General features: G+C 41.4%; 1 long non-coding RNA gene across 2 annotated transcripts; it reads right to left on the bottom strand.

Moving 5' to 3' along the window:
• Positions 1-6,550: 6,550 nt before the first annotated feature.
• Positions 6,551-13,687, bottom strand: LOC310899270. Of its 2 annotated transcripts, XR_014584138.1 has the most exons (3): positions 13,355-13,687; positions 12,786-12,894; positions 6,551-8,721 (listed from the first exon to the last, which is right to left on the bottom strand). It is a non-coding gene; the product is annotated as an uncharacterized lncRNA (long non-coding RNA). The 2 variants fall into 2 exon arrangements; XR_014584139.1 differs by lacking the exon at positions 13,355-13,687 and having other exon boundaries at positions 12,786-12,977.
• Positions 13,688-17,131: the final 3,444 nt, after the last annotated feature.

The raw sequence follows: 17,131 nt of genomic DNA on the forward strand, positions 1-17,131 counted from the left end.
ACAGGCTCAACAGACCTCTTTGTTGGAGTTCTATTTACACCACCATTTTTTGTTACTCGGATTGTGAAAGGAAACAACAGGAGATGGAGAGGAGACGGACCGCTAACACAGTAGACCAGAAGTCATCGCCCTCAGTTCTTTGAAGTGATATGCACAGTAAACATGGAAACTACACCGATACGTGAAATAACCTGGTGGTCTAAGTTCGGTTCCCAAGAGACACGTGTATCTATATCCACAAAAAGCCAGCACCATAATCAGCAATAACCGGCAACCTTCCCTGTTACTTACAAAGAACCGCAGTGTAATTATTCACACGGCTCCCATTGATTATAATGGGATTTGGCTGGATAAATCCCCATGTAACTCTTTGAAAATTTGGGAGCTTTGGAGCAGTCTGCTCAGAGGTGCAGAACCAAGCAAGCACTAAGTTGGAATGTGCTCTCTTTTGAATATAGCTAAAATGCAACAGCAAGTGTTGTGAGCATTTGACTCAATTGCTGCTGTCTCAAAGCTGTTGTTTGAGGCAGAAATTCACCTCCCTGCAGCTGGACAGCACAAAGACCGTGTGCCTCCCAGACACAGGCACCAGCCCAGTGGCTCAATCGTGCCCATTAAAACACCGGAGCACAAGAAGAACTTTGAAGACTCGTTTAATTCCTTTTGACTAGCAAGGCTCAAGCACACGCACAACTGCTCTGGGGTATGGATGTCAGCGTGTGATCCAGGACGTAAAATGTACGGCAGCAGTCTGTAGGCCCTGCAGTGAATTCGGTTGTCAGGTTTTAGCTCCAGAAGCTGCTTTGCATACGCACCATGCTGCTCAGCAGCTGCCTCTCCATACGCCATGGGCCCGCCTATTCCCTGCTGGTGCTGCAAGGGCTTTTGCAGTCTCACCATTTTGCTCTGGTGATCCATCCCACTGACTTCAGTGGAAGTAGCACTCTGCATTTCAGAGAGCTTTAGCAAGACCAAGGCTTTAGATGCCAAAGTGAAAGGCACAATACGTAGAACTGCAAGCTGAGCAGGCATAAAGGGCTTGGCTTCAGTGAACTCTGCTCCATTCACAGACAGACTTCCTACCCCTACAGGAACTCCACCAAGGATATATGAACATCACTCATTTCTTGCTGCACTCTTACTGGAATACAGCAGTTATCCCCCTGCCATATTATCATCTTTTCACCCTGTCTTCCAGCTTCAGATTCATCTCCAGCCCTCAGCTACTCTACCTCTTTCTGAGCTTCCCTGAAAGGCAGCTCCAAGCTACTTAAGTTGCCAGATTTTAAGTTTGCAAGTATATGGCACTCTGCTCCCACTGGCCATGGTGCCCATCAGCCTTCCTAGAGCCTTCCCACTCTATTCTAGCCTCCGAAGCAGCGATGCCGTAGACAAGATAAACACCACCAGAGGAAAAAGCAATGCTGTTTTCTCTGTAATAATTATTTCTCACTTCTACAGTAGGACCAATGCTAGATACCACTGCCGTGTATCACTGCTGTGACAGTTCCACATGTTGCCTTTACCACAATTGCACTGCAAGTCTTTCAAAACTTTTTATTGGTCCCCAAATTCTGGAGTCCTGGGATTACAAAGGTCTCACTGCTTTCATTTTGTGAAATGCACATTTTTAGACTTACTTTTTTTAGAGAAAAAAAAAAATGAAAGAGAAACCTAATTGCTAAAAAATTAAAAGAAACTAAGAAAAATTTTAATGTTATTGTTGAAATTTCCTTTTTATAAATGAGTCACGTCACTGAGAGAAGTAGGGGATCAGCTCTTGAATTTTCATTATTTGAAGTAAAGATGTTTACTGCACTAACTTTTGCAGATATGAGGAGAAACACATTTTCATGTCTTGCTTTACAGCAGATTAACTTACTATTTCTCCCCTGTCTGCTGTGCTTTGCTGATTTTTAAGAGCACCTCCTTCACAAAATAAAAATTTTCCTCTTTTATATGACAGTATCCAGAGGCTGGACATAAAATAGACAATCAACAGAGCACAGCATGTGCATGCATATTTCAGTGCATAGAAATTTGCACTTTTAATTTTAATCAGTGCAAATGACAATTAAAAGCAATAGCCTTTCAACTTCTGCAAGATCACTTTGTTGCATTTTACAGGGTATTTAGAAATACAAAATTTTACTGCCTGTATAGGGGAACAATTTTCAGTGATTCAAGCTTCTAGTGAAACCAGCTGATGTCCATCTTGCTTTATTCTTTGATCATAAATGTTTCCAATATTTTTATATTATTTTACTTTCTTGGTAAATTGCGTGCATCATCAGATATAAAAAAGTATGCTAGTTACTATTATTTTCCTAATGGGTTTTCCTTTCCAGTACGGCATTGTATTGTAGTTATCACATTGAGAATTTGCCAAAGTTATCTGACAGACCTGCTCTGGAGCTTCAGCAGTTCTGACATTCCCACAAAAGTTAAAAGAAGAAAAAAAAAATCCATTATTTTTTGGTTCCCAGGAGTCCCAGAATCCAGCCTAGTCAGCCAGAAAGAGTTGTTTCCTTCTAAGGCCAAAGCAAGTCTTTTAAGCATATCAAGTTTATGAAAACACAGCCGAATCCAGTAAAGCAGTCTTTAGGGGGGAACTCAAAGAATAAAATTTAAAGAGTTCGTTGTGTTCTGTTGAATGGTATGATAAAGCTAACAACCAACAGTGCTGTCCGGTCATCAGGAGACTGAGATTGAAAGGCAGGGCCCCAAATGTTAATTGGACATGTCACGTAAATTGCTATGATTCAGTTTACGTTATCTTACACAGCTGCTTGGCTTTGATTAGATTTCTGTCAAGCACTCTGAGCCTCTTTGCTGATAAATGTTATAAAGGAATAGTATGTGAATATTGAACATGGGCACTATTAGTTCCTGCAGAAACATTCTTCTATTACCTACTCTTATTTCTGGCTGCTTAGCCCCACTTGTTAAAACAAAGAAGAAAGAAGGGGAAAAAGTAGGATGAAAATATATACACATTTTCCTTTGAATATTTCTGCTTTGTCAGAGATAAATGCTTTTTAGACTTCCAACTTTTGCAAAAAGAGATGCCGCTGTTGCATTTTAAAGAGCACTTAGAAATGCAAAGCTACTACCTTTATAATGGAACAATTTTTAGTGACTTAGGTTGACTGTGAAGGTTTCAATGCATATTCTGAGTTAAATGGCCAGTATGGAAACTATACAAGGAAATTACATGCTATTACAATATGTAACTCACTGTATTTACATATATAAAATTTATATATATATATGCATGTATGTATGTATGTATGTCCTTACAGGGAAATCAGATACCACCACCTTTTCCAGATAAGGATTTTCCCTCTCACCAGTGGCTGATACTACTTGTACACTTAGTCACTTTTACTTTTACACTTAGTCACATACTAGGGGGTGCACAGCTCTGCAACATACTGAGAAGTTTGTGGCAAATATTGCATAGGTCTCACTGGCAGGATTCAGTTTGGGTATCAACCAGCACTTGCCCCTGGGGTCAAAATCCCAAAGGAATGAAGTGAAAACAATGATGGCAGACTTAGAGACAGAAGTTTTAAACAGAGTAAAGTGACGACACAAGGTCAGAGTCACCAGTATATTGACACTTAGCCCATCCAATATGGCAACACAAGGAGACAAACGCACAATTTTTTGGTTATACTTTATCCTCCAGCAGGGGTGGCAGCCAGCTGTCAAGGACCAATATGTTAAGCTGCCATACCTGCAAGCTCAAACCCAATTTGCTTTGTACAGGTATAGAGCTGGGCCATTGTTGGGTGTCTTCAGGGGATGTCCCATGACCAGACTCAGCCTGCTGCTTCTCTTCACATCAGGGCTGATGTCAACTGCATGTACCACGTATAGACTAGCTACTCATATTTCTCTCCCCATACAACACAGCCATCCTAAAAAACTTCCTGCCACATCACACAAAAAGTGAAGAACCATGTGCAAGCCCCCTGAAACTTTGCATCTTAGAAGAGAAACAACACTTCACTTCACTTGGGACTTGTGTGGATCCATCTCTGTAGGATCCTTGATACCAGACTCAGGAAGGGCCAGGAGACCATAGAAGACCTCCATTTTGGAGTCTCTTGTCTCAGAAAATAATCTAGTACCACCAAACAGCTATACAGTTACTCACATCAACAGCTCAAAGATTTTATTATAAACTTTAAAAAACTGTATTTTAAAAATACACCTGGCACAAGGTCTGGATGAGAGAGAGGTCTTTTTCAGTCCTCACTGCCAAACACACACCAGCCATGGCTGTGACCACAACCAAGGATTGGTAGCTGCCACTGAGGAGGTACCAACCTAGGTACTATTAAAAAACCTTGCCAAAACCCTGGTGCTTGACTTTTGATGGGAAAAGCGTAGGGGAGAAAAATATGTCTACACGTATTTTGTTGCATCTATCCCTCTTCCACTGCATTTTTCCTCCCATTCCCTGCTCAGTCTGCCACCACAGCTTTGGAAGGCTTCATGCAGCCAGCCACTTGGGGAGGTCTGATAGGAAGGACAATAAAAGACACATTCTCCTATTTAAAGGTCATCTCATTGGAGATGACCCACAGCAGTGGTCTAGACTGCACAAACACAGCCGAGGGTGAGGGTGGACAGAGCAGGGTGCCCCCTTGTCTCCAGGGCCATCAACTCCCTGGGTGAGAGGGCAGGAAGGAGGCAAATCCTTGTCCTGTCCAGACCTTGGCCAGGGAAGCAGTCTCTTCTGACCAGCAGCTTTGCCAAGCCATCCAAGACCACCCCCCACCGCCTCCATCTTGGGGCTCTGCAGAACCCTGCTGTGCCACCACAAAATGGCCGCTCACCAGCATGGCTGCTGAGGGGTCACAGCAACCCTCCAAGCCACAGCTGAGGGCATGGCCGCTGCCGTGGCCATGGCATGAGTGCTGAAAGCTCAGCAGCAGCAGGGCCAGGGGAAGGAGGAAGAGGAGGAGGGAAGAGGTGGCTGGAGAGGGGCTAGTGCTGTTGTAAGGGTGTGTGAGGGGCTGTGGTGAGGAGTGGCTGACTGCAGCAATGTGTGTACATACACAGTCTATATAGATACAGGTGTGTAAGAGGTGCTATTGGTGTGGGCTGTGTGACAAGTAGCTGCCTCTTCAGCCCTGTCACCTTGCTGGCTGTGAGGGCACACAGGCGTTGGGGGACACCCAGGCACTCACTGCATCTCCACAGGAAGGGAGAAGGACGAACCCAAGTCTCCACACACTGCTGCTGCTTGCCTCCTGGCCCGAGGCACCTCACACCACCAAACTGAAAAGGAGGCGGCCGTCAGAGGGGACCTACGTGGTGCTGAGCCAAGCAAGGGGGACTGCTCCGAAGGCACAGATCTTGTAATGGAGGAGGTTGGGAAAAGCAACATATAAAGGCAAGATCCTCTGCACTTCCAGTAACTTGGATAAAAAGAGGGAGAGGAAAAAAAAAATTAAAAAGTCCATCTGTCTATTCTTTGTGTGTTTGTGTTATCACAGCGTGTCCCAAGACCTTGAAGCTGTTTGCAAGCGCTAAGTTCAGAAAACATTACAACAAACATCATAGAGCCAGATGTGAGGCATTAAAAATGTTGTAATAATTTCCTCTATAATAAGGAACTGGATTCTCTGTCCTCCCTGTCCTTTTAGTTGCTATCTGGGCCACAAACTTTTAGCTGTCTGTTTCCTGGGGGCCAAATAAAACTTTCAGCTGTCTGCACACCAAAACAGGGCTTCATTGACCTTTCTCAGCTGCCATCACCCACCATAAGCTCCCTTGCCATGCAGCCACCCCCATGGCACGTGCCCAACTTTCACAAACAGGATAATTGCACACTCAGCATTGTTCTGTGTTCAGTGCTCCATGATGCTATGTAGCATTTGCCTGTACCCGTATTTCTCCATGGCCACCTTCAAAATATTACACTGTGCTTCCTCACATACATTGCTTTGTTCTTTGTTCTCCCAACACCTGTGCCACAAACCACAGAACCCAGCATCTCATGGCACTTGCCTTACTCCCTCCTGTCCAGTCCTTCACCCTATGGACCTTTCTAGCCACTCTGCTGACAAGTCTTCACCTGTTGCTCTGGTGTTTCCCTCACTGCACATCCTCACTCATAATACAGACAGCCCTCAACACCAAGCTATTAACACCTGCATTGGGTAGGATGAGAGTGATCAGAGGTTAAAAAGGGAAGTCTGGAATGCAAGGATTTGTTTGGCAGTGCATTATCCAAAATGAAATTAAAAACTTTTTGTACTCTGTAATTTTGTTTTCACGTTTTAGCTGCTACCATATACAAATTCTAACACAGATAAGCTGATACTTGAAGTGCCATTATCAGCGTATTTTGGAAAAATATACCAGTATTTTGTGGATGTTGTTCCACTTTAAGAAGTTGGAAAGAAGTGTGCTAATACAATATGATGAAATACTGGCAAATGGTCTGCTATCTTTGAAATAAATAAATAAAACTAATTTTAAGTCCCAGTATCCTTCCTCTTAAGTGCACCACAGCTCACTACCAAGTTAAGTGTTACTGTGAGCAATGTTGGGAAAAGTGAGATATGAAACATCCTAAGTTTATTTCCAGTTTTATTACGGAGTGACAGCAGAAATCAGATTTGATTAGCAAGATATTAATACTTTTTCAGGGTCTCAGCTACTTGTTACCTGGTAAACAAATAAATAATGCAGTGTAAATTGCAATTCATTTCTAGTCTGAGCTATGTAATGTAATCGTTGCAGTTTAATTCACCTATAATGAGATTAGTTTGCAGATACATGGTCCAGTACGCTTATAAAGGTGCATTAGCATACATATGAACTCCAACAACAAGTTTCAGTTTCACAGTAACTGCTGACTAAGACAAGAATGTCAGAGCCTTTACTTGACTCTACGAAAGTATAAGGAAGACTTCTTTTGCTCCCCCCCAGTTTGCTTTATTCCCTCAATTTGATCCTCATGCTCTTCAAAGATAAGAGATCAGGAGTCACTCGCCTCATAGGTTCTCTCACAGAAAGAGCAGAAGGAGCTGAGGAAGCAGAGTCGTAGCTAGGCATCTAGATATGCTTGAAGTTTCTACTAGGTTCAGCTACATCCTTTGGTGCTTAAGTAGTTCTAAAAATTTACATTTCTCTTCTCCATGTGAATGGTGAGTTGGATTCCCAGTTTCTCCTTCTGACTAGTAGAAAGCGCCACACACTTACATAAGGCAGATTGCAAAAATGTAACATATCCCACAGTACTCAGAGCACCATGCAAATACACATTCCCTATAGTGCTAAGATGTATATGGCAAAAAAAAAAAAAACCCACAGCATAGAGTGGCATCTCGATACTTCAAGTTATATATTAACAACAGACATTTCAGCCATAAAGAAAAAGCAAACATTTTTGTAAATGGAAAAAATATATATCCCTCGCTAATTCTGTTGCAGTGATTTTGTCCATGTGTATTGGTTAAGAATGAGAATTCACAGCCACAGTAGGCCTGGAGGGGGCGGTGAAGTCCCCATCTATGGAGGTACTCCTAACTGAACCATATTTGGTCCTGAACAACCTGCTGTCACTCACTCCATTTGGCACTGGAGGTCAGACCAGGTTTCAGCGCAGCTTCGGGGAGAGGGACGGGGGAACTTGAAGACCCCTGGCCTGTGCATCCAAGTGCAGCAGCTGCCAGGACGGAAGGGGTGGTGAGGGTTAAAATGAGGAAACCCATCTGGGTGTTGTTCACCATGAAGTTATAATATTTGTTTTGAATGTCTTTCAGGAAAATGATTTATTATCAACGGAAGAACAATGGAAATAAGTTGATTTACGTACCACTTGCAAACGCTCTATTAGATGAATTGCACATTTATAGCAACACCAGAAGCCTTTGTGTTCACAGAATTATAGTTAATAAAGAATTTTCTTTTGGAAAAGAATTTATGGGAACTATTCATTCTGTCAGTTTAATCAGTTCCTCAGCAAAATAACACAGAACAGCTTTATAGCTGTCGCAGCACAACGTTTCCCTTTAGGTGCAATGAACATACTGCTTCATCTCTTTGCAGGTCCCGTATCAAGAAACGCTCCCTTAACCACCGTCTTAATGCCTGTTCGGGGGGTGAAAGAGCAGGGGGAGCACGTTATATCCCCGTCCCCCGATTCCCTCCCCTTAGGACACACGTCCCTCCGGCTCGGGAGCGGTGCTGAGCTCGCAGGGCTGTGCCCGGCGCCGTGCCCGTCAGGGGGCACCCCAAGAGCGGCCGAGGGAGGGAGGCAGGGAAGGAGGGAAGGAGGAGAGGAGGACCGGGTGCAGGGCACGGACGAGCTGCCTCGGGATGCTTAACGTGAGCAGCCCGTCGGCAAAGATGCGGTGCTTCTGTTTTGTGAGTTACAGAGACGTGCTGTGCGCGTATGGCTAAAAATAAATAAATAAATAAATGAAAGCCACCACACACAAGCACTGTGTACGCATAGATCTAGTAGCCAGGAGGTGCTGTTGAGTCCTGGAAAGTAGGCCTCGAAAGCCCCAGGTCAGCGGAAAACTAACATCCAGGTGAATTTGAGTCAAACCCAGATGAAGATCAATATCCTCCCTAAAGGGACGCAGGGCTCAGGGATGCAGCCTCACTCAGCTTTAGTTATGTCAGGTGTTGATTTGTAGCTCTAAGGCAATCCCCTCCTTCTTTATGGCTTCAGGGAAACTCTCGTTAACCCTAGAAGGAAGATAAATACCAGTTACGATTCTCACTTTATAGGGAAGAAAGTTGAAATGGGGGTTTAAGCCCTCTTCTGAGTTTGCATTTAGCTTGGGCTGGAAGATTTCAAATCTGAGATTATAAAATGTCAGCTTAAAATTCATAGGAACTATGATTTTTTTTTCTGGCTATATTCATATTCTGAGTTAACAGAAAAAAATAAAGACAAGAGACAGCTCTTGCCCATTGATTTTATGTCTGCCCATTAATTTAATCTACATTTCCTTTTCAGGATAACAGCTCCAGTTATAGAGACCAACTGTTCTCATCTAGCTTGTTACCTTACCTCTTCATGTATAAGAACACTAGCATTTCCCTCACTAAGTATCTCTCATACAAAGCCTTACAAAAAAATTTAAACTTTTTAAAATTATGATTACTTTTTAAATAATAGAATGCATATTTTCTTTTCCGTTTGCAACATCAGAAGATGCACGCAAAGTACCATGACCACAAATCAATGCACAGGGAGATAGTTCTTGTTCTTGTTGCAACCTTGGTTCTGGCCCAGATTTTACTTGTTCCATGGAAGCAAAGACACTGTCAATCATACAGTGCAATTAGCTTGTCAGAAAGACAGCTGTTTTGCAGCTGCATTGCTTTATGGCATCAATTTTTTCTCAGTTTGGAGGCATGACTTACTCTTAAGGGTCTGCATCTAACAAAACAACTGAGCCTCTGTGGGAAGCGGTAAGCCATGATTCCCGCTCAGGTGGAGAATAGCTTCTATAGAGTTGTACAAAACAACTTGTATTTTACTGTCTGTGTGTGCATACTGATGCTATGGTCAGTCTTTAGGAGGTTAAAGCTTTTCAAGAAAAAACTTTCAATTTTCAAAACAGCAGTCTAATAATGGACCAGGTAGAAAAAAAAAGTCACTACCCTTGTCTAACTGATAGTAATGCCACATAAGTTTTACTGTGAGAATCCAAGGCCCCTATTCACCAAGTTATTCATACACATAACATAAATTAGAAAGTTAGTCTCGTGGTTGAGGTGCTAAAACTGGGGCTTATGGTGCTTCAGCTCACTTCCTTTCCCTGCCACAATTTCTCTGCAAACCTGAGAAAGCTAGAGTGACATGATTTCCACCCCTGACCTCCCTACTCAATAGCTGAAACAAGTTAGGCACCTCAGAAAGGGCCAGTCCTCGGAAAGCAATGTAGGTTTTAAGCAAGCATTAAAAGAATAAAACAACTGCATAAATGGGGAGCGCACAGATATATGAGACAGGCAGAATTTTAAGCACACAAGCAGTTTCTCAGCATTTCCCCCTTCGTAAACTGATGAGCACCCTAAGCCATCTGTAGGTTGATACTTCTTTTTTCCTGTTAAGAACTTCAGTTGCAGTGACATCAATAACTGTCTTGATCAGTTCTTGGTCCCCTGGCAATTGCTCCTCAGACGCTGCAGGATTTTTTAAGATTAGTAGGTTCAAACCCACGTACTTCTGACAGGTTTGTTAAACACAGAAGAATGAAGCCTTGGTACAATTTACAGAAACAGCTTTAGGAAGGGATATAAAAACAGCCTGGTATATGACAGTTTTACTGTTAGTGGAGTTTCACAGTGGCATAAAATTCTAGCAGAGAGGTTGTGAAACAGATTCTTCAGCTCCACTTTACAAAGTTAGGTACAGGGGTGAAATGTTAATCATTTTAGGTTCATATCACTAACTCTGCCTTTACAGGGGCACACACGCTCCTAACTCTGAGCACATACAGTACAAGCATGTGCAATATGACTTCACTTGATGTTCTCTTTAATTTCTCTTCTAGACCAGCTTTGCTGTATCATTCAACCATTTTATGTTCATGTTAGCATCTCAGACAAATGAGTTTAGAGCTTCTCATGTGTTTCTTTCCTTCCAGTTTTGCCTTATTGATTTTAGCAGGCATTTAGAATAAGGAGCAGAATACTGAAGTGACTGCAATCACGCAAGACAGTCCGTATCACGGTCTTCCATGAGACTGGCACCACGTCAGTGCCACAACACGCCTGCAGTCTAAATGTGCATGCAACGATGAGCAGCCAGGAAGGTCCCTGTCTGCACGTGGGAGTCTAAGCAGGATGCACTCTGCGTTACTTTTCCATTACCTTCCACAGCAGTACTTTCAAGTTAGTTAATATGTACTGTACCCACTTAGCTGTGACAAAAACACCAGTAGCCTGTGCTTGCCTGTCCTATTACTTGTCTAACTTACTCTTCAGCAACTGAAGCTTCATTCCCAACCACTAGCTCACGGGAGCAGTCAGAACTAAAAAGTGACATAACACTTACAGGGGAAAATAAATAAATAAATATACTTTCAAGTGCAGTTTGTCTAATTTAGGAATGCTCCAGTACAACCACAAGTGTTGCAACGCTTCAGTAAGACTTGTGATGGTTTTTGTGTTTTTGCAGTGCGTTTTAGAATAAACAAAGCTGAACATCTGCAACAGAAACACAATGTGGGACTTGAGCTTTAAGTGTAGAGCTGTGTGACAGCAGTGAGGCCTCCTTCAGTAAAAGAGGAAGTGAAGCAGAGCCTCTTACAGTAAAAAATAGTGGCATCAGAAGCTGAAGTTAATTTTGGACTGAATTTTGGCAGTTCTGCTTCACGCTCTGTTGTGAGACTAATACATTCTCACGTCTACTACCTTACCCATCTATCTATGAATTTATTTTGTAAGAGAATACTACTGATAGTATGTCTCTGCCAGTAGACAGTTCATTGAATTTACATAACTTAAGTTACCCAAAGGGTGTTTTTCACCTAAGCAACTTGCAGGCTTCTGTATTCAGTTATAGCTGCCCTCATGTTTCATATCTGGATACTTCTTTGTCATTTTTGAACACACCATCGATCTCATTGCATTAGTTTGCTTTCTCTAAAAGCATGTCAGTCAGCAGTGTTAAAATTATGGATTTTTACCTGTGCTGTAACTGCCTAAAATCTTATCTACTGTATTTTGAAGACTAACCAAATATAACAAACATTAAGATACAAAGCTGAATGGCTAGCGAGATTCTTGCACAAGGTAGGTGCAAAAATAAATAGCATATGCTGTTACATGAAAATATAATTACTGATAATGAAGCCTTTTGACTTAGGAGGGGAAGCTGTAAAGGTGGTCACATTTAGTATTTGAACAACTTGGTTAATGCAGACAGGAAATTGTCCATTTGACATTAAAATAAACAACACTAACAAAAATCTACTGCCTCACTAAGTACAGGCAAGTCTAGATTTCTGCAGCACAGCTCTTCCAGGTGGCAGTTATTATGCTTACGTTCATGTGCATATCATTTTTGTTTGATTTGGTGGGAAACATTTAAATAAGTCAAATTTGAAAAACAACCACATGTTTGCTAAAGAGAAAACAGCCCTCAACTTTTGCTTGCTTATGCGTTTCTCTTACTTGCCATTCAGCTTTTGGCCACTCAGTTTATGCTTGTATAGTTCACACACAGGTTATGCACAGCATAACCAAACATTTTCCTGTGTTTGTAACAACATGCTTGCATCTTTAGGATCAAAAAAGAAGGGAAATCAGACAAAGACCTAGAACATGTTATTTTTGATTGGGGGTGTTATTGGTGGTAAAATAAGACTCCTTGTCTCTGAGCAAAAAAGTGCTTTCATTTTGATTTGCTGTCCAAGGACATCAACAAAATGAGTAGCCAGCCTTCCATTCCACATCAAGGCTTGAAAGGCAACAACAGCTGGCAAACCTTTCTGACAAATTCTTTGAGTTAAGGATGGGTGCTTGGTCCCTGCTCCAGATACCCATGCTGTTCACAGACATAGAGCTCGGAGAGAATTGCACAGTTTTGGTAGTAGAAATAAAGCAAAGGATTGCAGTGATTGACTCCCTCCCCTTCAAAGTGTTTTGAAAACATGAAAAAAAGAAAAGTTTGGTTTCTTTTTAAAGGAAAAAGGAAATGAAGGCCAAGGGGAGCATAAAAACAGCCCTAAAAGGAAAGGGCATTCATTAGCTTGCTCAAAAAGAACAAAAAATAAAAAGCAGCAACTACTTACTAGATGCAAGAGAAACAGCAACAGCCTGTAGCTTCCAAAAGAGCCTTATCCAGGCTTATCGAGAATGTAAAATGTCTCCTGATGAAAAAAGGCATGCTGGGGAAGGCTCCTATTTCAAAGAGGCAAAAGCAAAAAGTTGCAGCAAAGCAACCAAGGCTCAGCTGTGGATAATTTTGGCAAGAGGGAAGAGATTGCCCCTCACCAGATGGCTAGGTATAAAGTAACATGGGTGTAATCCTAGCAGAAAGCAGGGGGAGGGAAATAAGCAAGAGGTTTTGCTAGTAAGACTTGGCCTGGACTAAAATGTTTGTGGACCAGTCTGACAACTGTGCCTTTTTTTTTTTTCTAAAGGATAGCTGACATTTTGGGGTTAACTTCCATAAGATGGGGAAGCAAGTTAGAGAAAAATCATCATTTCTCCATTATTTTTCAGAATTTCATCATCGTTGTTTGAGATTTTTGAAAATAACTATGGAGCCTGTGGTCTACTAATTCACATTGTAAAAACACGATTTTCAATAATTTGCATCTGTGCTCAGATAACGCTCCCATTTCCCCATTTCACTCACAAATTTTGCGTTCCTATAATACACTGAGGTGGAGGCAATTATGTGCTTGCAGCTGTATTATGTGCTCTGGGACGTGGGGTGGCAACCACAAATGCTACTCAGAGAATTATGATCCTTGGAAAACCATTCCTAACCTATCCTAGCCTCTCCTATCCATTTTGCTCAGCATAAGGGCAGGAGTCTAACATATCAAATGGGGAAGGAAGGAAAAGGCTTATTAGTGTTCTGACTTCGTCTTTTCCCAAAGGAAAATTCTGACTATCAGGTACTCAGCTGATTCTTATAATGCAATTTGCATGCTGTTGGAAGCTGTCCACTGATTAAAATTAAATAAATGTGATATATGCGAACAAAATTGTTCTCCCCTGGCATAACAGAAATCTTAAAATATCTGAGGTAGAAAGGCAGATTTGTCATGGTCTCAGAACAGTTTCAAACAACAATGAAAAAAGACATGCTTCTGGTCCTGTAGGTGATTGCCCATTTTACTGATTATATATCTTCTGTCATGTGGCGATCATGTCGTGAGAACTTACTTGGAACACAGTTCCAAGAAGAAGCAGCATACTTCTGACAGCATTGATTTCTATGCCCCAACAATGAGGCTAAACTTGAAAATAAGGTTGTGCGATTTTCTTGATATGGAAGTCTCTGCCAATTTTGAGTGTGCTATCAAGTATAAGCATATTAATTTAAAACTAAGGAAAACCCAAGCATCTGATTTATTACTGCTCTCATGCATATGTTTCTGAGTATTTGAATATGTCTACATCAAAAGAAACTAGATTTTTAGAAAGCCAGTTAGCTTGTGTTGCCAAGTTAACGAGTTCTGGTGAGGTCAGTCTGTCACAATAAATCTAATTATTACACAGTTATTTTCTTTATGCATGCAGTTTTCCCCATATGCTATAAGATGGGAAGGACAGTGGGATAGTGCTCTTCTGCTGGGTTTGCTTGTGATACACATTCTTCCTTGCTCAGAGTGGGGGTATGTTGCGAGGGAGGCAGAGTACAGATGGACATTTTGCAATTGGTGCTTGTGTGACCTGTTTAATCTGCATAATTAGAAAATGGGAAAGTTGTCTATGACGCTGATGCTGACTTCACTTCTAGGTCTTTTTGAGCTCATTTAAAGTACGGTAATGAGAAAAACATTTTACCTTTGGGCAGCAATCTGATTTGTCAGGAAATTCCTCTTGCTATGATGGGTGGATGAGGAAAATTTGGAATAATATGATCCAGATGTTAAAGCTTCCATTTAGCAGCAATGCATATGTATTATTTTATGGAATTGTCCAGATGGTGACCTTCAAGTATTAACAATAAATCAATACTGGGGTTTTCATCTGTAGGACTAGATCCACATCTTTGTCCTCATCTACATGACAAAATATTCCTGCATTTCAAGTAAAGGATTGTTGTATTTAAAATAACAACATGACAAAGATAAAATTCAATAAGAATTTTTGAAACAATTACGAATTGCAAATAATACGTACCAATTGATCTGCTTTTAGCATCACCTGAGGTTGTGACACCACCTTTACATTAACGAGGGCTCCATTTTGGAGCTAACACTGCAACAAAGGTCTGTTATAGATTTATATTAGAAAGTAGCTAATTTACAGAAGATATATGTCCATACTGTTTTGGGTCTGCCACTGAAATTCTGACTCCACTGCCAGCCTGCAGGGAAAAGAACCCACACCACAGTATGAAAGCCCACTAGAGAGGGATTGTGCTGGACAGTGGCAAGGTAGGTGGCCAACGGGGAGCCTTTGGTGGCTTTGGTGAAGGCCAGGAGAGCTCAGCTCAGCAGTAGGGACTGCTGGCCTGTGGCATGCCAGGAGGGTTGTGTGACACAGAAGGAGCTCTGTCATTTTTCTGGACACGAGCAGCAGAATATGGCCCTGTACTGCCAGTGCTGCAGGGTCAAGAACCGTGTGCCTGTGATGGGGGCCAGTGATGCTATGCAGTCATCTTCTGCAGGTGTTTCTGTTCATTTATTTAAATTCACAGTGTGAAATACCAGTCTTCTCAATAGTTGCATGCTTTATGGGTCAGGGGAGTATTTTGGGGGGGTTACTCATTTTTCATAGAAGAAAAAAAAAAAAAGAATACAGCCCTGCTTCAACTGAAATCTGACAAAATTCTCTTTGGTATCACAAGGAGAAACACACGTTCCTTCAGCATGCTATTTTTTGGGTTAAGAAAAGAGATTTATCTTCCATAGAAATAACATTTTTGTTTGCTTTTAAAAAAATCCCACTGCCCCACACCAAATGACATTTAAAACTATAACCCCTCAGACATTTTACTTTTATTTAAAATGCAGGAGCTAATGCTACAAACACATTCTTGTTTTATCTTTGGCATCATCAGGCTTGGGGAAAAGTCATGGGGAAAACTGACATAACAGGGCTTTTAACTATTTAGTGGGTTTCAAATGCCTGTGTATTGGAAAATAAGTAAATATTTCCTCATGGCAGGCAATTTGAGCAAATACACTTTATTAAGTTTGATATCACCTAGTTTAAAAAAAAAAAATCAGTAGTGTGGTCATGTAGCTGAGCTGCATCCCAAATTAATGCAGCTGAGTGTGCCTTTCTCTGACAGTGCATAAGAACATCTCCCAGGCTCAGAGGCCAAACTGTCTGCGCTGATTTTAGAAGTTGCTCCCAGAGCTTTAGCCCTGCAGTCACCACCATATGTAACTTGAGTTAGAAAATAAACTTTAATGGTTGTTTCAGTAGGATTGGTTGTGTCCAAAAGACACTTTAGCTTTTGAGGGTAGAATGTGTGGGTCTGGCAAGTTGTATCTCAGTGTTATAATCGTTTGCTAGACTGGGATTACTAATTATTTATGGGGTGCAAGACAGACTAACGTTGTTATTCTAGGGCCAAAGGCCCTATTGTGTCAGATGCCGTACAAATCACATTTTAGTATAAATTTTGCCATTTGGCAATCTTTTAGTCAAACCTAATCATGCAAAACGGAGCTGTAGGATGTCATTACTTTGAAATGACTGTCTCAGTTTTGCCCGCAGCTAGTCACACCGCTGCAGGTGTGGGTTGTTCCTCTGCATTTCACCATCAGGCTTTGCTGGTGGAGATTTCTGCCCACGTGGGGAGTTCTCACTTCTTACCAGTTACATCATTTTCAGAGCAACACACAGGCCTCTGTCAGGAAAAACTCCATGGCCTGTTCTTTTTTGGTGGTTTGTCTTTGTGTAGGTTTTTGTTTGTTTGTTTGTTTTGGGGGGGTATTTGTATTTATTTATTTATATAATTTTCTCTCAGTTGTGTTAGTTGAAGAAAACCTGTAGATGGAGAAGATCAAATTAGAATTTCGCTGCACCAAGTCTTCACAGATTACAAATAGGGCCATTAGCAGTTGAATTTGAATGCTTCTTACAACTGGAGTATGAATAAATTCTCCTAACTCAGTGTTTATCAAACAGGCCATGCAAATGAAAAAAAAACGTATATATATATATATTAATCAAGAGTTCAAATTAAATCCATCCCATCATGTTTTTTTTTCCTTCTGCAATCTTTTACCAACAGCAGTCATCTCGGGTCTTATTGAGCCTGGAGAGGAATGCATATCAAATACTCTGAATTTATTTCTTAAAGTCTCATCTGACTCTCTAAACAGAGATCTGTATTCTTCCTTCTCCAGTCTTCTGGAGTTATCTCTAACTTAACTCCACTATTTTTCACCTGTTCTGTCTTATGTCTCCCTCCTTCACAACTCCTGGCTGTTAGTTTTAATTA

Source organism: Anser anser (assembly GCF_964211835.1).
Source record: "Anser anser genome assembly, chromosome: 4".
In the NCBI taxonomy this organism is placed as follows: Eukaryota; Metazoa; Chordata; class Aves; order Anseriformes; family Anatidae; genus Anser; species Anser anser.